The 21,699-nt window shown below is 37.0% G+C and overlaps 1 long non-coding RNA gene across 1 annotated transcript; it reads right to left on the bottom strand.

Moving 5' to 3' along the window:
- Window positions 1–17,828: 17,828 nt before the first annotated feature.
- On the bottom strand, window positions 17,829–20,166 carry LOC145802051 (uncharacterized). The gene is made up of 2 exons (XR_014344272.1): window positions 20,097–20,166; window positions 17,829–18,106 (listed from the first exon to the last, which is right to left on the bottom strand). It is a non-coding gene; the product is annotated as an uncharacterized LOC145802051 (long non-coding RNA).
- Window positions 20,167–21,699: the final 1,533 nt, after the last annotated feature.

Raw genomic sequence — 21,699 nt, 5'->3', positions numbered from 1 at the left:
AAAGGATTTTGATGTTCTCGCTCTCTTACTCCGTCTTGGTTCATTATCAGTTAAATCCTGTTGGTCGAGACCATTAGTAGTCTCTTGTGTTTGATTGTCATTAGTCTCTTAACTTTGTGTACAATCATAAGTTCTTTCCTGTGAACTTAATTCCTGTCCTTTCTTGTAAGGAAAGACATGTTCAAAAAACATAGCATTCCTTGACTCTATAATAGTGTTCACATTTATATCAGGTATTTCTGATTTATAAGTCAGAAACCAATATGCACTACTATTCTGAGCATAACCAATAAACACACAATCTATAGTTTTTGGTCAGATCTTAGTCTTTTTAGGAACAGGAACTTCAACTTTTGTCAAACACCCCCACACTTTTAAGTATTTGTAGGAAGGCGATTGACCTTTTCACAATTCATAAGGAGTGTTGTTGGTTTTCTTGTGGGATATTCTGTTAAGAACATAATTAGCAGACAATATTGCTTCCCCCCATAAGTTCTGTGGTAAGCCTGAACTTAGCAACATGGCATTCATCATTTCTTTTAGGGTTCTATTCTTCCTTTCAGCAATTTCATTTTGCTGTGGAGAATAGGGGTTGTAGTTTGGTGAATAATGCCATGTTGTGCACAAAATTCATTTAATGGTGCATCATATTCACCACTCCTATCACTTCTAACCATTTTAATGGTTTTACCAAATTGATTTTCAACTTCTGTTTTGTAGAGTTTAAACATTTCTAAGGCTTCATCTTTACTTCTAAGTATATAAACATAACAATATCTTGTGCAATCATCGATAAATGTTATGAAATACTTTTTTCCTCCTCTAGTTTGAACAAATTTAAGATCACATACGTCTGTATGAATTAATTCTAGAGGTTCAGTTTTCCTTTTAACTGATTTAAATGGAGTCTTAGTTAGTTTCGCTTCTACACAAATTTCACATTTACGATTAGGATCAATTGCAAACTTTGGTATATAATCCAAACCAATTAATCTACGTAAAGCACCAAAATTTACATGTCCTAATCTACCATGCCATAAATTCGATTCAAGAATATAAACAAAAGATGTGTTATTCTTATTTATACCAACTTTTGGTACAACTGTCATTACATTCAATTTAAAGAGATCATCACTCATGTATCCCTTACCAACATGCATACCACTCTTTCTTAATACAAATTTATCAGACTCAAATACAAGCCTAAAACTATTTTTACTTAACAAAGAGCCAGAAACCAAATTCTTCCGGATGTCAGGTAAATGCAGTATGTTGTTGAGGGTTAGTTCTTTCCCTGATGTCATCTTCAAAATCACCTTTCCTTGTCCAACCACAGTAGAAGTAGAAGAATTTTCCATGAAAAGTTGTTTACCATATGCAGCCTCATTGTAGGTAGTGAACATCTTCTTGTCTGCACATATGTGACGAGTTGCTCCAGTGTCAACCCACCACTCCTTGGGATTTCCAACCAAATTAGCCTCAGACGCTACAGTAGAGAGGTTGATGTCATTCACCTCGTTAGAGATGCAATCTAGTTCAGTTACATTGGCCTGATTGGTAGTCTTCTTGATTGTACTTCCGCGATCCTTCTTAGGGCGGCGGCAGTCAAAAGCTCGATGTCCAGTCTTGCCACAGTTATAGCATTTTCCTTTGAACTTCTTGTTGCCATTGTTGTCGCCTTGTTTAGGATCATCTCCAGTAAACTTCCTCTTTTTGTTATGTGGTTTATGAACTTGTTCAACCACATTAGCCTTGGACTCAATGAGATTTTTCCTATTCCTCTTTTCAGCCTTTCGATTATCTTCCTCAATTCTCAATCTTACGATCAATTCATCCATGGCCATCTCCTTGAGTTTATGTTTCAAATAATTTTTGAAATCTTTCCAAGCCGATGGTAACTTTTCCACTAGAGCAGCGACTTGGAAAGACTCGCTAAGAGACATACCTTCTGAATGAACATCATCAAAAATTATTTGAAAATTTTGAACTTGAGAAATTACCGTTTGGGTGTCTACTATATCAAAGTCCAGAAATTTACCGACAACAAATTTCTTCGTGCCGGCATCCTCTGTCTTGTATTTCTTCTCCAAAGAATCCCATAATTCTTTTGTTGACTTCAGAGGGCTGTAAACATTATACAACATGTTGTCAATGCCATTGAGGATGTAGTTTCTACATAGGAAATCAGAATGTTTCCAAGCATCTACAGCGGCAACAATTTGCTAATCACTTTCACCCTCTTTAAGTGCTGGAGCCTCTTCATGGAGAAACCGAGCCAAATTTGGAGTTGTAAGATAGAACAACATCTTCTGCTGCCATCTTTTAAACTCAATACTGTTAAATTTTTTCAGTTTTTCTCCATGATTTATTGGTACTTGAACATGGTTCTAGATAGAGACCGGTGTTGGTGTAACAATTGGTGTACCACTTCCAGTTGCAGTTTCAGTTGCAGTAGCCATAATATCCGATTACAAAAATCAGAAAAACAAACCACAAATTAATTTTCTAGTTACTAAAACCAGAAAATAAATTATAACACAAAATAAATTTTACTTTCCTTGTTACTAAAACTAGAAAAATAAAATACCACAATAATTTTCTGTAACACCAAATAATATTCTGTAATTGTTAATGACACCAGTATATTACTACTAGTTGTCAAAGAAAATAGACAGTATATTACTACTATCTGTTAAATAGTTTATAAATACCATTTGTATTTTCCAACCAGAATATCAGTTTGTGAAAACACAGAAAATTAAATACAATAAAGATACAAAAAAAATTCTGTCTTAAAATTGTTGGACAATCTTTACTGTACTTAAATAAATCAATTCTATTTGGGTACTAAACGACAAACAGAATACAAAAGAAAAATAAGAAATGAGAGAGAATGTTTGATTACAAAAATCAAACTAGAAATAAAAATTAAATAAATAAAAACAGATTTTATTTTATTATTAAAACAAAATTAAAATCTGATTTAAATAAACAAATAAAACAGAAAATAAATTAAACAACTTACTTGATTAATTTCTTCGAATAATAATCTGATCAAGTCCAGTGTTCGACACTGTGTCCTTAAGACAGATTCGTCCTCTCCATAGTGCTTTCAGAATGTAGACGTCTATCTCCCAGGATGAAATGATCAACAACAAATAAATGCAGCACTACAATTTATTTGTTCAACGAACACACTAAGTGTATGCACTCTTTCTCACAGAAAAATAATAGAATAAACGCAGCAAAATGCAGAGATGAAATTGCAGCAAGGATAGACAAAAAATAATGAATAAATTCATCAAATGAGGGCTACCTATTTATAGATGGATTGGTGGCTGCTGATTTTGAATTAAACAGGTGCAAACCTGTTTGAACAGGTACTGAACCTGTTGGGTTTTGAATTGGACAGATAACCGAATCTGTTTGAATTTGAAAATTAAACAGATTTGAAATCTGTATTCGGTTTGGACAGAATTTTGTAGGGAGGTGCATTACAAAATTTGAATTTAATTTCAACCAAGAATTTTGAAATAAAAACGGACAGATTTTATTTCAAAATAAAAAAAATAAACTCAAATGTTTTTACACACCACACACCAGTGTCCAAGCCCAGCCAGTTCGCCCAACCGAGCGGTGCGCGCGTGTGGCGATTTTTGGGTCTAATGGGTCTAGCCCATTTTTCCCATAACCTCCCTCTCTACAAAACTTGGGTACCCCTTGGGGTACACCCCAAGTTCCTATCCCATGCCTTATAAACCCACTCAAAACTTCCTACCAAATCAATGTGGGACAGACCATTTTTCAACCTTTAAGGATTTTCCACCAAAACTCTATTTTCATGGAGCACACTTTAGCTTCAATTTCTCATTCACTCAATAATGGTTTTGAGCAACCAAATATACCACGTGAATCACAACGCGGCATAGAACGCGTTACCACTTTGACCCGCGAAAATCGATGCACGGGGCCTACCTAAAAAATAGACTAAACTTAGGAAAAAATTCTGGTTTTACCCAGAATTTTTTCAACCATTTCTAACAGTATATTCATAATATATATATATATATATATATATTTAAATATATAATATAGTTATATGAATAATTAAAAAGATGTGACTTTTGGGTTTAGACCAAAGGGTCGAACCATTGAGTTTAAACAAAAAAGTGTGTCTTTTGGATTTAAACCATGGGGTGTTACTATTAGATTTCAACCAAAAGACATGACTCTTGGATTTAAAGGGCGTCACTTTTGAACTTAAAGGACAAGACATTTGGTCTAAGGGATACAAACCCATGCCTATATAAAGGCAGAATGGGTTGGAAATTGGATAGAAATTATCCATATAAAATTCATATGAAATCATGGAATTTCTCTCTAACATTCATATTGTTATTTTCCTCTATACTTGGTGGATTAGAAAAATCCAAAAGCATTCGGGATCTGATTTCGTTCGTGCATAACGCAGTCAAACATCAGCCTTTAGATTAGGCTTCATTGTATCCTAGAGGCGGATTTGCGGGTAACCCGGTGCACACCATATTCTACAGAATTGGTGGAAGCGAATATCGTCTTAAAGAAAGCGACATTGTAACATGCCTTAAAGCAATATTAATTATTTTCTATTTTATCCCTTTCTATCATATTAACCAAATTTGCACCAACACAGGGCACATGCATTGTGTGTGTGATGAAAATCAACATTTAGGACTTTTTAACAGTATATGTAGTAAAAACATTGTTTACCTAATACAAACCAAACTTTTCCTTTTAATATACCTATCAAGAAAAAAAAGCAGAAGTAAATAAATAGAATGATGGAAAAGATGTAATGTATAAAAATTAAAAAGGCTTTCCTTTGCAAAATTCTAACCATAATGTTCCTCTGATGAAATCTGATAATCAAATTTTGCAACGTAATGTATTACTTTAATTAATAAGGTCTGCATTTTATATAATCCAATGTGTAGTGTTAGAGTCACATTGTGTTTGTAGTATTGTAATATGTACACCACTATGATATGTTAGAAATGGTTTTGGAAAAATCTGGAAACATAATTTTTTCTCAACTTTGGTCTAATTTTTAGGTGGGATCCATGCACCAAAGTTGGCGGGTCTAAGTGGTAGCGCGTTCTATGTCGCGTTGTGATTCACGTGGTATATTTGGTTGCTCAAAACCATTATTGGGTGAATGGAAAATTGAAGCCAAAGTGAGCTCCATGGAAATAGAGTTTTTGGTGAAAATTCCTTAAGGTTTGAAAAATGGCTTGTCCCACATTGATTTGGTAGGAAACTTTGAATGGGTTTATAAGGCATGGGATTGGAACTTAGGGTAGGCCCCAAGGGGCACCCAAATTTTGTAGAGAGGGAGGTTATGGGCAAAGTGGGCTAGACCCATTGGACCCAAAATAAACACGCGCGAGCACCGGCGCCGTCCGACCGGGCGAGCTGGGCTGGGCTTTGGTGTGTCGTTGGATTGGGTTTGTCCGGCCAAATACCTATCTCTTTTGGCCAAAAATATTTGAATTTTATTTTCTAAAATTAAATTCTAATTTTTTGGAATTTGAATTTCGAAAATTAATTTCAAAATGGGCTCCGTTTTATTTTCCCTACGCGGACAGATTCAAATCTGTTCCACCTGAACAAATTTCAAATCTGTTTAAATTTCAAACCCAAACAATTTATCTGTTGAAACAGTGCCATGCCTGTTTAATTCAAACCATACTTGTTCAAACAAGTTTGCACCTATTTAATTCAAAATTAACAGCCACCACTCCATCTATATAAAGGCAGTCCCTCATTTGGATATTCACTCCAATTTTTTGTCCTTAAATCTGCTACTACTCTCTGCATTTTGCTGCATCTAATTTTCTATGAGAAAGAGTGTAAAACACTTAGTGTGTTCGTTGTGCGAATAAATTGTAGCGCTGTATTTATTCGTTGTTGATCATTTTATCCTGGGAGATAGACGTCCACAAATCTGAAAGCACCGTGGAGAAGACGAATTTGTCTTAAGGACACAGTGTTAAACACTGGACTTGATCAAAAGTTTGTTTATGAAATTAATCAAGTAAGTTGTTAATTTATTTTTCTGTTTTATTATTATTTATTTAAATCAGATTTTAATTTTATTTTTCTAACAAAAATAAAAATATGTTTTTATTTGTTTATTTATTTTTATTAGTTTGATTTTTGTAATCATGCAATCTCTCTCATTTTCTATTTTTCTTTTGTATTCTGTTTGTAGTTTAGTACATAAACAGAATTTATTTATTTAAATGCAGTGAAGATTGTCCAACAATCTTAAAACAAAATATTTTTTGGCGTCTTCATTGTATTTAATTTTCTGTGATTTCATAAAGTGATATTCTGGTTGGAAAATGCAAATAGTTGTAATATATTGTTTGACAAATAGTAGTAATATACTGTTTATTTTCTTTGACAAGTAGTAGTAATATACTGATGTCATTAACAATTGAAGAATATTAATTTGTGTTACAGAAAATTATTGTGGTATTTTATTTTTCTAGTTTTAATAACTAGAAAATTAATTTGTGTTTTGGTTTTTTCTGATTTTTGTAATCATAAATAATGGCTGCTGAAAGTTGTACTCCAAATCCGATCGTTACAACGACTCCGGTTCCTATCCAGAACCATGTTCAAGTTCCAATAAATCAAGGAGAAAAACGGGAAAAATTTAATGGCACTGAGTTTAAGAGATGACAGCAGAAAATGTTGTTCTATCTTACAACTCTAAATTTGGCCTGGTTTCTCTGTGAAGAGACTCCAATACTTAGAGAGGATGAAAGTGATCGGCAAGTTGTTGCCGCTGTAGATGCTTGGAAACATTTAGATATCCTATGCAAAAACTACATCCTCAATGGCCTTGACAACATGCTGTATAATATTTACAGCTCTCTGAAAATAGCAAAAGAATTATGGGATTCTTTGGAGAAAAAATACAAGATAGAGGATGTTGGCACAAAGAAATTTGTTGTCGGTAAATTTCTGGACTTCGTTATGATAGACTCCCAAACAGTAATTTCTCAAGTTCAAAATTTTCAGATAATTTTGCATGATATTCATTCTGAAGGTATGTCTCTTAGCGAGTCTTTCCAACTCGTTGCTTTAGTGGAAAAGTTACCACCAGCTTGGAAAGATTTCAAAAATTATTTGAAACATAAACGCAAGGAGATGACCATGGATGAATTGATTGCAAGATTGAGAATTGAGAAAGATAACCGAAAGGATGAAAAGAGAAATGGGAAAAATCCCATTAAGTCTAAGGCTAATGTGGTTGAACAAGTGCACAAACCACATAACAAAAAGAGAAAGTTTACTGGAGATGGTCCTAAACAAGGCAACAACAATGGCAATAAAAAGTTCAAAGGTAAATGCTATAACTGTGGCAAGACCGGACATTGAGCTTCTGATTGTCGCTGCCCTAAGAAGGATTGCGGAAGTACAAGCAAGAAGACCACCAATCAAGCCAATGTGACAAAATTAGATTACATCTCTAACGGGGTAAATGACATCAACCTCTCTGCTGTGGTGTCTGAGGCTAATTTAGTTGGAAATCTCAAGAAATGGTGGGTTGACACTGGGGCAACTCATCATATTTGTGTGGACAATAAGATGTTCACTACTTACAATGAGGTTGCAAATGGTGAACAACTTTTCATGGGAAATTCTTCTACTTCTACTGTGGCTGGAAAATGAAAGGTGATCTTGAAGATGACATCAGGGAAAGAGCTTACCGTCAACAACGTACTGCATGTACCTGACATCCGGAAGAATTTGGTTTCTGGCTCTTTGTTAAGTAAAAATGGTTTTAGGCTTGTATTTGAGTTTAATAAATTTGTATTATCAAAGAGTAGTATGTATGTTGGTAAGGGATACATGAGTGATGGTCTCTTCAAATTTAATGTAATGACGTGTCACAACCCAAACCCGCCCCTATGGGTTTAGTATCGTAACCGGCCAGTAATCCGAGATTACCGAAGGCCTGCATAACAGTAATACAGTAATACAGAGTACAGGGGCTGGCGGAAGCCAATACAGTAAATAAACAATATCCAATAAGCTGTGACAGTCTGTATGCCAAAAAGACTTTTCATACACTTATACATGAACAGTACAGAACAGTATGTACATATATACAATTATTCAGTTCAGGGACCTAATCCCTATTAACTAGTACCGTAACAGTCTATACAGTCATACAAAACAAATATAGAGACAGACGGGGAAATTAAAACACCCCTAAGCCGTAACTTGACAGGCTCGGAACCTCGCAGTGAGGCACAGTAGTTGGCTTGACAAAACTGGAGCTTAACCCCAACGCTTCTAGCCGCGGTCTGGTGCCTGTACACCTACATATATATATATATATGAGTAGTGAGCTAAAGCCTAGTGAATAACGTAATGCGTAAAGAGGTTAAGAATGAATGTCCTTACAGTAATGAAAACAGTTCATTAAATCAGTATTTCGGTCGTTCAGTCAGTACAGTCATATGTGGTACATCCATTAGCATAACAGTACAGTAAACAGTAGGTCTTAAAAGACCGAACAGTAAATGATGGCCATCAATCAGTAAACAGTAGTGGTTCCAACAAGGGAACCGACAGAGATCTCTGTAACAGTAGCAGTAAACAGTAGTTGCTAAGGATGCCATAATACAGTTCAAAATATAGGACACACATTCATTCAATTAGCAGTATCAGTTCAGAAAGCAGTACAGTTCAATTATTCAGAAGATAATCATTTTGAACATATCTTTACACAGTTGTTACTCACAGAGTTCTAAGCTACAGTAAAGCTAGAGTGCGTTCCCAGTCGCCAACCCTACACAGTTACAGATTGAACACACACTAAGCTACACAGTTGGGAAAATAATGACCTAATCCCTAATTTGCCTCGGTGTGTTCTACATCTATATCCTCATTAAGATGCCTTAAACTAGGCCTAATAATGCCTAGGATGAGATGAGGATGCAAAGATGCACTTTAAAAGCATTTTCAAAATTTTCAGAAAACAGGGGTCACGCTCGAGCGTAGGTTAATCTAATTTAATCGTACCAAATCAGTTTTCAAATTATTACACCATAAAATCACATAAATTATGATGATCATGAAACACTAATCGATCTCCGGTTCGGCCGCCGATAAGGCCTTCAATTCGCAATTTAAACATAAAACATGAACAGATAATCGAACAGTCAAACATATAGATAATGCATTTAAACGGATACAGTCAATCAATCAGTTTCAGATTTTAATCAGTCAGTTCAGTATTTCAATCAGTCCAATTACTTTTCATAATCAGTCTCAATTTAGCAGTAATCGGTAGTTTATCGGTAAACAGTAGTGAGGGTTGTTACAGTCTCCCCTCCTTAAAAAGAGTTTAGTCCTCTAAACTCGAGTTACCTTCGTTTTGGAAGTAAATAGGATTCAGTGGAAACAGTTCAGGATATCTTTTAGCCATGTCATCTTCCCTCTCCCAAGTAGCATACACGCCACCATGGTTTTGCCAGTCAACTTTCACTAACGGGATCTCTTTGTTTCTCAACTTCTTGATCCGTCTGTTTACAATCTGAATAGGCCGCTCCTCGTAAGTGTAGTTATCACTCAGCACTACACGAGTAGGCTCTATTACGTGGAAAGGATCCCAGAGGTAGTCCCTCAACATAGAAATGTGGAAGACATTGTGCATATGCTCCATTTCAGGAGGAAGCGCAACTTGATACGCCACCGGATTGATTTTCTCGATAATCTCATATGGTCCGATGTATCTCGGCGCTAACTTGCCTCGGACTCCAAAACGAGTCTGGCCTTTCATCGGTGTCACTTTCACAAACACGTGATCACCCACTTCATATTCTCTATCCCGTCTTCTGACGTCAGCATAACTTTTCTGTCTGCTTTGTGCGGTTTTCAGTCTCTGTTGTATCAGTTTCACTTTCTCAGTCGTTTCGTATACAATCTCGGGCCCAAGCAAAGGCCCATCTCCAACTTCTACCTAGCAAATCGGAGATCTATATTTTCTGCCGTACAATGCCTCGAAAGGCGCCATACCAATACTTGAATGATAGCTGTTGTTGTAGGCGAATTCAGCTAAGGGCAAATGACTTTCCCAGTTTCCCTGAAAATCAAGGACACACATTCTCAATAAATCCTCCAGAGTCTGGATGATCCTTTCTGACTGGCCATCGGTCTAAGGATGATAAGCACTACTCAGTCTCAATTCAGTACCCAATGCAGTCTGTAAGCTTTGCCAAAATCTCGATATAAACTTCGAATCCCTGTCAGAAACAATGGACACAGGCACTCCATGCAGTCTAACAATTTCATCAATATAGAGTATAGCCAATTTGTCCGCATTATAAATTGTCTTAACAGGTAAGAAGTGAGCAGATTTAGTCAGTCTATCAACAATAACCCAAATTGATTCCATACCTTTACTGGAGCGAGGCAATCCCACAATAAAATCCATGGTGATATGTTGCCATTTCCACTCCGGTATGGGTAAGGGCTGCAATAAGCCTGCGGGTCGTTGATGTTCGGCTTTAACTTGTTAGCAATGAAGACATTTTGATACAAAATCAGCAATTTCTTTCTTCATTCCCGGCCACTAGAAATTCAGTTTCAAATCTTGGTACATTTTCGTATTCCCTGGATGGATAGAAAATTTTGAATTGTGGCCCTCTTGCAGAACCCTTCTTTTCAATTCAGAGTCATTTGGTACACACAGTCTTTCTTGAAATTTCAGTACATTATTTTCAAATTTGAAACCCGGTCTTGGTTTAGTTTCCTTTTCTTCGATGATCCTCTTCAAGAAGTCATCCAGTTGCTGTTTCTCTTAAATCTCTTCAATCAGTGCTGGTTGAGCAGAAATAGCAGCTATTGTTCCAACTTGTTCTCGTAAAACAATTTTAATTTCAGATTTTTCAAGGTCACAAAGTAATTCTTTCTGCCCGATAAGCAAACAGGCTAAATTTCCAATCGATTTCCGGCTCAGTGCATCGGCAACGGTGTTGGCTTTTCCCGGATGGTACAAAATCTATAGGTCATAGTCTTTAATCAGTTCTAGCCATCTCCGCTGTCTCATGTTCAGTTCTTTCTGCGTGAAGAAATATTTCAAACTCTTGTGGTCAGTATATACTTCACATGTCGCCCCATACAGATAGTGACTCCAGATTTTCAGCGCAAATACTACTGCAGCAAGTTCCAAATCATAGGTTGGGTAATTCTTTTCGTGCGGTCTTAGTTGTCGGGAAGCATAAGCAATAACTCTCCCATTCTGCATTAAAACACATCCCAAACCCTTATGACAAGCATCACTAAATACAATATAACCATCCGTACCTGAAGGTAGGGTAAGAACCGGTGCAGTCACAAGTCGAGTTTTCAATTCTTGGAATGCTGATTCCCTTTGGTCAGTCCAGTCAAATGATATCCCCTTCTGAGTTAACTGAGTCAACGGTAAGGCAATCTTGGAGAAATCTTTGACAAATCTTCTGTAATATCCAGCCAAACCCAAAAAGCTTCAGATTTCTGTCACATTTGTTAGTCTAGGCCAGTTTACTACAACTTCAATTTTCTGCGGATCAACAGAAATTCCATCTTTGCTAACAACATGCCCCAAAAACATAACATGATCAAGACAAAATTCGCATTTAGACAGTTTAGCATAAAGTTTCTGTTCTCTTAGGGTCTGTAGGGCAAGTCTCAGATGATGTTCATGTTCTTCTATACTTTTGGAGTAAATCAGTATGTCATCAATGAATACTACAATAAAGTCATCAAGGTATGGTTTAAAGATTCTGTTCATGAGGTCCATAAATGCAGCAGGTGCATTGGTAACTCCGAAAGGCATAACTAAAAATTTGTAATGTCTGTACCTCGTTCGAAAAGCAGTTTTGTCAATGTCTTCTGGTTTAACTTTCAACTGATGGTATCCTAATCTGAGGTCGATCTTAGAGAACACTTGAGCACCCTGTAACTGATCAAATAGGTCATCAATACGTGGCAATGGGTATTTATTTTTCACAGTTACCTTGTTCAGTTCACGGTAGTCAATACACAGTCTTAGTGAGCCGTCTTTCTTCTTTACAAATAAAATAGGAGCGCCCCATGGTGAAGTGCTAGGCCTGATAAACTTTTTATCTAGCTGTTCTTGCAGTTAAACTTTCAATTCTTTCAGTTTAGTTGGAGCCATTCGGTAAGGAGTTTTAGATACTGGCTGCGTCCCCGGAATCACATCAACGGTAAATTCAATCTCCCTGTCAATCAAATCCCCTGGCAGATTATCTGGAAAAACATCTGGGAATTCTCTAACTACAGGAATACTGTTCACGTTAGCATTATCATCAGTAGCTACAGTCAATACAGAACACAGATACCCCTTACACCCCTTTCTAATCAATTTAACAGCTTTCACAGATGAAATCAAATACGGAGGAGGTACTACTCCAACCCCATTAAACACAAATTCGGGTAAACCGGTGGACGAAAAACTACTTGTTTCGTTACACAGTCTATGGTAGCATGGTATTCCGTTAACCAGTCCATTCCCAATATTACATCAAAATGATCAATGTCCAATGGCAGTAAATCAATATACAGATGTGCATCTCCAACAATAATTTCACAAGCAGGGTACATATATGCACAGGTCATAGATTCCCCAATGGATGATGATACAGCTAACAGATAATTCATGGGTTCTAATGGTCTATTCAGTTTTCACGAAAAAGCATGCGACACATATGAATGCGTAGATCCCGAATCAATCAGTACATAAGCATTTTGAGTACAGATAGAGAGAATACCTGACACAACGGTCTCAGTATTCTGCACGTCTCCCGGTACTAGGGAGAACACTCGGCCCTGCCTCATGGGCTCTTTCTCGGTAGCTTTAGGGTTCGGTTTTGGTGTAACAGTTGATGCTGCTGCGCTTGGTGCAGCTTTACTATTGGCTTGTGGAGCAGAGGGGCAGTCTTTAACCATGTGGCCCACCTTGCCACACCTATAACAGGCTCCAGATATTTTGTAACAGACCCCTTTGTGCTTCTTGCCACACTCAGAACAGGGTGGTATGAAACCACTCCCTTGGCTGGGGCTAGTTGTTGACCCCGTATTCTGTTTCTTGTTCAATGGGTTATGCTTGCCTTTCTTGAATTTAAAACCTTGCCTTTTACCACACCATTCAGACGCTGGTGTTTCAGTTTTTAGTGCCTCGATGTTCGATTCAACCATCAAGGCTCGGTCAAGAACATTTACATAGTTCAGTAATTTCAGAACATTTATTCTGTCCAGTATTGCAACATTAAGGCCGCCTTCAAACTTTCTGGCCTTCTTATAATCAGTGTCCACCATGTGTGGTGCATAACGGGCAAGTTCAGTAAATTTTCTTTCATATTCAGCAACGGACATTGTGCCCTGTCTCAACTGCTCGAATTCGGTTACTTTTCTGTCCCTAACACACTGAGGGAAGTACTTTTCAAAGAAGGCTCCCTTGAATTGAGCCTAAGTCATAACAGTATTGTCATCACGGATAAGCATCCACCATCTTCTAGCTTCCTCTTGCAGAGTAAAGGTGGCCAATAGCACTTTATGTGCTTCAGAGCACGGAAAAACCTCAAACAATTTTTCTGTCTCGAGAACCCTTGCTTTAGCTTTTAACGGTTCAAGGCCTCCCTGGAAGGATGGCGGTTTCATTTTGCTGAACTTATGGGTGAGAGAAATTATGTCCCCATCATTAACATTGGCATTATGTTCCGACCGTACCGGAGGAGAAGGTGGGGGCTGTGGATTCTGTTGTTGATCTAGTCTTTCAGTTATTAGTTCCATCATTCTTTCCAGTCTTGCCATTCTTGCCTCAGAGGATGAGGATAAGGATTCATTTGCAGTTCTCGCATTATCCATTTCACTATAGGCGGTTATAACAGTTATTAACATAAGCAATCATTTGTTTAAACAGATTAACACATTAGCATATATTCAGTCATGTCATAGCCACACACACTTATCATGCTCATGTAATGCCCTAATCGCTTTTCTAGGACATCCTATAGCTCATTGGGACAAGTGTGTGCGGTATAACTAGTGGTAAGTATCGCTCTGATACCACTCTGTCATGACCCAAACCCGCCCCTATGGGTTTAGCACCGTAACCGGCCAGTAATCCGAGATTACCGAAGGCCTGCATAACAGTAATACAAAGTACAGGGACTGGCGGAAGCCAATACAGTAAATAAACAATGTCCAATGAGCTGTGACAGTCTGTATGCCAAAAAGACTTTTCATACACTTATACATGAATAGTACAGAACAGTATGTACATATATACAATTATTCAGTTCAGGGACCTAATCCCTATTAACCAGTACCGTAACAGTCTATACAGTCATACAAAACAGATACAGAGACAGACGGGGAAATTAAAACACCCCTAAGCCGTAACTTGACAGGCTCGGAACCTCGCAGTGAGGCACAGTGATTGGCTTGACAAAACTGGAGCTTAACCCCAACGCTTCTAGCCACGATCTGGTGCCTGTACACCTACATATATATATGAGCAGTGAGCTAAAGCCTAGTGAATAACGTAATGCGTAAAGAGGTTAAGAATGAATGTCCTTACAGTAATGAAAACAGTTCATTAACTCAGTATTTCGGTCGTTCAGTCAGTACAGTCATATGTGGTACATCCATTAGCATAACAGTACAGTAAACAGTAGGTCTTAAAAGACCGAACAGTAAATGATGGCCATCAATCAGTAAACAGTAGTGGTTCCAACAAGGGAACCGACAGAGATCTCTGTAACAGTAGCAGTAAACAGTAGTTGCTAATTATGCCACAATACAGTTCAGAATATAGGACACACATTCATTTAATTAACAGTATCAGTTCAGAAAGCAGTACAGTTCAATTGTTCAGAAGATAATCATTTTGAACATATCTTTACACAGTTGTTACTCACAGAGTTCTGGGCTACAGTAAAGCTAGAGCGCGTCCCCAGTCGCCAACCCTACACAGTTACAGATTGAACACACACTAAGCTACACAGTTGGGAAAATAATAACCTAATCCCTAATTTGCCTCGGTGTGTTCTACATCTATATCCTCATTAAGATGCCTTAAACTAGGCCTAATAATGCCTAGGATGAGATGAGGATGCAAAGATGCACTTTAAAAGTATTTTCAGAATTTTCAGAAAACAGGGGTTATGCTCGAGCGTAGGTTACTCCGCTCGAGCGGACATGCAGACAAAGGTTTCCGCTCAAGCGTAGACTTACCTACTCGAGCGTTCTGCAAAACAATCAAAAGTGCTGGATAGGTGAAAATCACGCTCGATTGGGCGCTCGACACCCGCTCGAGCATGAGACACAATGTCCCGCTCGAGCGGAAATCAAAACAGTGCAAAGTACTGGGAGCACGAATTTCACGCTCGAGTGCCAGTCACCCCACTCGAGCGTGAGTCCAAATTCTGGAAATTCTAGATTTGAACCTCAAGCTCAAAACCAAGTTTTAAAACATAAATTTCGATCCTCTTAGGCCAATTTTCCAGAAAACATCCCAAAACTCATAGTTTAACATGATTCCAAAGCTCAATTGTAAAATCAAAGCCCAAGGGTGTTTCAAACAACTCAATTTCAAACCAATTTTCAAGAATATGAAAAACATGCAAACATGCATGAATTTAAACCATTTCAAAGCTTCAATTTGATGCTCTAGTGAGCCAATTGTTCCCAAAACAAGATGAAATCATGGGCTTAAAGCTTAATTATGAACATGCATGTGACAATTTGCCATGAAAACAACTTAAAATTTATCAATACAACCATGCATGCATGAATTAAGTTATAATTCAACATGTGAAGCTATTTCATGACTTAATCCACTAAATTTGACATGAATCATGTAAGAACAAGTTCAATTCACAAACAAGAGGGTAATTATACTACCTTAGGTCTTGTAGTTCAAGAATGGAAACACAATTTTGAAATCAACCTTCAATTTCTTTAGGTTCTCAAAGCAATCACAAGAAGGAACTCAATTTCCCTCCCTCACTCTCTTAGTCGGCAAGAACAAGGAGTTTGGATGATGAAAAGTTGTGTTATGTGATCAAGTGCAAGGCTTAAATGTGTTAGGTAGTGGGCCACTAGGATGGCAATAAGGTAAATAGGGTAACTTATGTAATTTAGCTCATTTTAATCTAATTTAATCGTACCAAATCAGTTTTCAGATTATTACACCATAAAATCACATAAATTATGATGATCATGAAACACTAATCGATCTCCGATTCGGCCGCCGATAAGGCCTTCAATTCGCAATTTAAACATAAAACATGAACAGATAATCGAACAGTCAAACAGATAGATAATACATTTAAACGGATACAGTCAATCAATCAGTTTCAGATTTTAGTCAGTCAGTTCAGTATTTCAATCAGTCCAATTACTTTTCATAATCAGTCTCAATTTAGCAGTAATCGGTAGTTTATCGGTAAACAGTGGTGAGGGTTGTTACATGACGGTTGTACCAAAAGTTGCTATTAATAAGAATAACACATCTTTTGTTTATATTCTTGAGTTGAATTTATGGCATGATAGATTAGGACATGTGAATTTTGATACTTTGTGTAGATTAATTGGTTTGGATTATATACCAAAGTTTGAAATTGATTCTAATCACAAATGTGAAATTTGTGTAGAAGCGAAACTAACTAAGGCTCCATTTATATCGGTTGAAAGAAAAACCGAACCTCTAGAATTAATTCGTACAGATGTATGTGATCTTAAATTTGTTCAAACTAGAGGAGGCAAAAAGCATTTCATAACATTTATCGATGATTGCACAAGATATTGTTATGTATACTTACTTAGAAGTAAGATGAAGCCTTAGAAATGTTTAAACTCTACAAAACTGAGGTTGAAAATCAACTTGGAAAAACTATTAAAATGATTAGAAGTGATAGGGGTGGTGAATATGATGCACCATTAAATGAATTTTGTGCACAACATGGCATTATTCACCAAACTACAACCCCCTATTCTCCACAGCAAAATGGAATTGCTGAAAGGAAAAATAGAATCCTAAAAGAAATGATGAATGCCATGTTACTAAGTTCAGGCTTACCGCAAAACTTGTAGGGGAAGCAATATTGTCTGCTAATTATGTTCTTAACAGAATACCCCACAAGAAATCTAATAACACTCCTTATGAATTATGAAAAGGTCGACCACCTTCCTACAAATACTTAAAAGTGTGGGGGTGTTTGACAAAAGTTGAAGTTCCTATTCCTAAAAAGACTAAGATTGGACTAAAAATAGTGGATTGTGTGTTTATTGGTTATGCTCAAAATAGTAGTGCATATCGGTTTCTGACTTATAAATCAGAAATACCTGATATAAATGTGAACACTATTATAGAGTCAAGGAATGCAGTGTTCTTTGAACATGTCTTTCCTTACAAGAAAAGACAGGAATTAATTTCACAGAAAAGAACTTATGATTGTACACAAAGTCAAGAGACTAATGACAATCAAACACAAGAGACTAGTAATGGTCTTGACTAACAGGATTTAACTGATGATGAACCAAGATGAAGTAAGAGAGCGGAACATCAAAATCCTTTGGTCCAGATTTTCTAACATACTATCACGACCCAAACTCGCCCCTATGGATTTAGCACCGTAACCGGCCAGTAATCAGTGATTACCAAAGGCCTGCTTAACAGTAAAGATAGTAATACAGAGTACAGGGGCTGGCAGAAGCCAAAACAGTAATAAAAGGTGTCTAATGAGCTGTGACAGTCTATATGCAAAAAGACTTTTCCGAACATATTCACATTCATAAGTAAAACATATATACATACAACATATACAGACATTCAGGTCAGGGACCAAATCCCTACCATGATAGTACAGTACAAGTCTTAACATTCTATACAAAACAGAAGTAGAAAGGGGAAATCTAAAACACCCCAAAGCAACCTTAGCTTGAGTGCACTTGGAACCTCGCAGTGAGGCACATTGGCTGGATAGACAAAAAGGGTGTTTAACCCAACGCCCCTAGCTCCGATCCGGTGCCTGAACACCTACATATAAATATAAACAGTAAGCTAAAGCCCGGTGAATAACAATTATGTAAAGAGGTTAAGAATGAATGCCCTTTCAGTCAATAAGCAGTCATATCAGTCATTTAGAAATCATAGCAGTTATATGTGGTACATCCAATAGCAAAACAGTACAGCAGGTCTTAATAGACCAAACAGTCGGTTGATGGCCATCATAATAGTAAACAGTAGTGGTTCCAAACATGGGAACCGACAAAGATCTCTGTGACAGTAGCAGTAACAGTACAGTAACAGTAAATTGCTATGGATATCACGAATACAGTTTACAAATAGGACAAACATTCATTCATTAAACAATAACGTTTCAGTAAACAGAACAGTTGATCATTCAGAAAATATTCATAATTGAACATATCTTTACAACATTGTTACTCACAGAGTACTGGGCTACAGAGAGGCTAGTGAGCATCCCCGGATGCCAACCTTACACAATTACAAAATGAACACACTATAAGTTACACACTTGGGAATCAATGACTTAGTCCCTATCCTCATTAAGATGCCTTAAACATGGCCTAGGAATGCCTAGGATGGAATGAGGATGCAAAGATGCACTTTAAAACACTTTTCAAAATTTTCAGAAAATAGGGGTCTCGCTCGAGCGTGGCTTTCTACGCTCGAGTGGACATGCAGACAAAGGAGTTCTGCTCGAGCGTGACTTCCTTCGCTCGAGCAGACTGTAAACTCATGAAAAGTACTGGTTGCATGCAATTCACGCTCGATGGCGCGCTCGACCTCCGCTCGAGCGTGAGACACAAGTCCTCACTCGAGCGTGCATTCCCTCGCTCGAGCGGACTGTAAACATATGAAAAGTACTGGATACACGCATTTTACGCTCGAGCATTACTTTACCCGCTCGAGCAGGATGCATGTACTCAGAGTGTACGCTCGAGCGTGAAGTCTTACGCTCGAGCGTGGGTCCAAAATCTGGAATTTCCAGATTGAACCTCCAAGCTCAAATTCAACATTTAAAGCATCAAATTCGATTCCTTTGGGCCAATTTTTTGGAAAACACTTTAAAACTCATGATATGACATGTTTCAAAGATCAATTTGCAAAATCAAAGCCCAAAGGTGGTTCAATTAAACACAAATCCAAACAAAACTTCATGAACATAATGTATATGTAACATGCAAGTGTTCAATTGAAATCAAAGCTTCAAATACTTGATCAAATGAGTCAATTCACTCAAAAACATGATGAATTCAAGGACCATAGCTAGAATATAGACATGCATGTGAGGATTTCCATGAAATCAACCTCAAACTCAACAATGTATACATGCATGCATGATTCAAGCTTCAATTCAACAATTTAAAACCAATTCTAGACTTAGATCACTAATGGTTCATGGACCATGCAAGATACAACTAGAATTCAAGTTCAAGAAGGTGATTCTCCTACCTTAGGTCTTCAATTTCAAGTCTAGGAGCTCAAATATGCAATGAATTCCTCAAATCTTCTAAGTCTCCAAGCCAAGTTCTTGATGAGCTAAGTTTTCTCCTACTCTCTCACTCTCTCTCCCACGGCTATGGCCAAGAAGATGGAGAATGATGCAACAAAATGATACAAATTCAAGTGTCAAGAGGTCTAATAAAGTGGCCCACCAATGTGGCAAAAAGGTAAATAATGCAACTAATGTAATTCAACAATATCAATCATTCCTAATCAACTTTTAATTAAATTTACCATAAAATCGCATAAATCCTAATCAGCACATAACACTAATCAATTTCTGATTCGGCCGCCGATAAGGCCTTCAATTTGCAGTTTAAAACATAAAACATGAACAGATCATTTAGCAGTCAAACAGATAGACTTGTATTTAAACTAATACACTTAATTAATCGGTTCTGAATTTCAGTCAGATCAGTTGTTTAACATGCTTAACCATAGTTTAGCACTAATCAGTAGTATATCAGTAAACAGTGGCGAGGGTTGTCACACATACCTGTTAGAAAATGAACCTCAAAGCTTTAAGGAAGCAATGGCAAGTCTTGAAGCACCTTTGTGGAAAAAGGCTGTTAATAATGAAATTAAATCCATTATGCAAAATCATACTTGGGAATTGGTGGATCTTCCATATGGTTCTAAACCTCTTGGATATAAGTGGATATTCAAGAGAAAAATGAAAGCAGATGGTTCAATAGACAAGTATAAAGCAAGACTTATAGTAAAAGGTTACAGACAAAAGGAAGTCTGGACTATTTTGGCACATATTCTCCTGTGACAAGAGTAACATCTATCCGCATGCTTATTGCCATAGCAGCGTTGTATAATTTAGAAATACATCAAATGAATTTTAAGACAGCTTTCTTAAACGGTAATCTAAATAAAGAGATCTATATGGAGCAACCCGAAGGGTTTGTAGTACCGGGGCAAGAAAAGAAAGTTTGTCGGCTTGTAAAATCTCTTTATGGATTAAAATAAGCATCTAAGCAATGGCATGAAAAATTTGATCATGCTATGCTTACTAATGGGTTTAGGATAAACGAATGTGACAAGTGCGTCTATGTTAAAAACACTGACCAAGGATATGTCATAGTTTGTCTTTATGTGGATGACATGTTATCATTGGAAGCAGTCAAAACATGATCAAATCAACTAAGCAAATACTGAATAGAAGATTTGATATGGAAGATATGGGGGTCGCAGATGTAATATTAGGAATGAAAATTACTAAAACATTTGACGGATATGCATTATTTCAATCACATTATGTTAAGAAAATTCTTGGTAAATTTATCAAGGATGATATGAATTTAGCTAAAATAGCTGTAGACATCAGTCTTTATTTATCGAAAAATAAAGGTGATGAGGTGTCTCAGTTAAAATACTCTCAAATCATTGGAAGCCTAATGTACCTAATGAATTGTACTCGTCCTGATATAGCTTATGTTGTTAGTAAATTGAGTAGGTACACTAGTAACCCCGGAGAAGACCATTGGAAGGCGATCATTCAGGTTCTTAGATATCTAAGATTTACCCGTGATTATGGTTTGAACTTTGCTCGATATCCAGCAGTACTCGAAGGTTATTGTGATGCCAATTAGATATCGGATAATAAAGATTCAAAATCCACTAGTGGATATGTCTTTACTCTGGAAGGCGCTATTGTTTCTTGGAAATCCACAAAACAAACATGCATCGCACGATCCACAATGAAATCTGAGTTCGTTGCTTTAGACAAAGCAGGAGGAGAAGAAGCAGAATGGGTTCGTCACTTCTTAGAAGACATTCTAATGTGGCCAAAATCTGTGTCAACTATTTGCATTCATTGTGATAGTCAATCTGTAACAGACAGGGCACATAATCATATGTATAATGCTAAGTCACGACACATTCGTCGTCAACATAATACCGTAAGGCAATTGCTCTCAAATAGAATAATCTCAATAGATTACATAAAATCTAAAGAGAATATTACGGATCCATTAACAAAAGGTTTGACAAAAGAGTAAGTGTATAGTTCATCGAAGGAGATGGGATTAAAACCTATTACATAAGAGTCATCATAATGGTAACCCTACTTATATGACTAGAGATCCTATGAA

The sequence above is a fragment of the Camellia sinensis genome, chromosome 11 (genome assembly GCF_055761805.1).
Source record: "Camellia sinensis isolate YWXY chromosome 11, ASM5576180v1, whole genome shotgun sequence".
Taxonomy (NCBI): Eukaryota; Viridiplantae; Streptophyta; class Magnoliopsida; order Ericales; family Theaceae; genus Camellia; species Camellia sinensis.
This window is presented reverse-complemented; position numbering and strand designations above follow the sequence as displayed.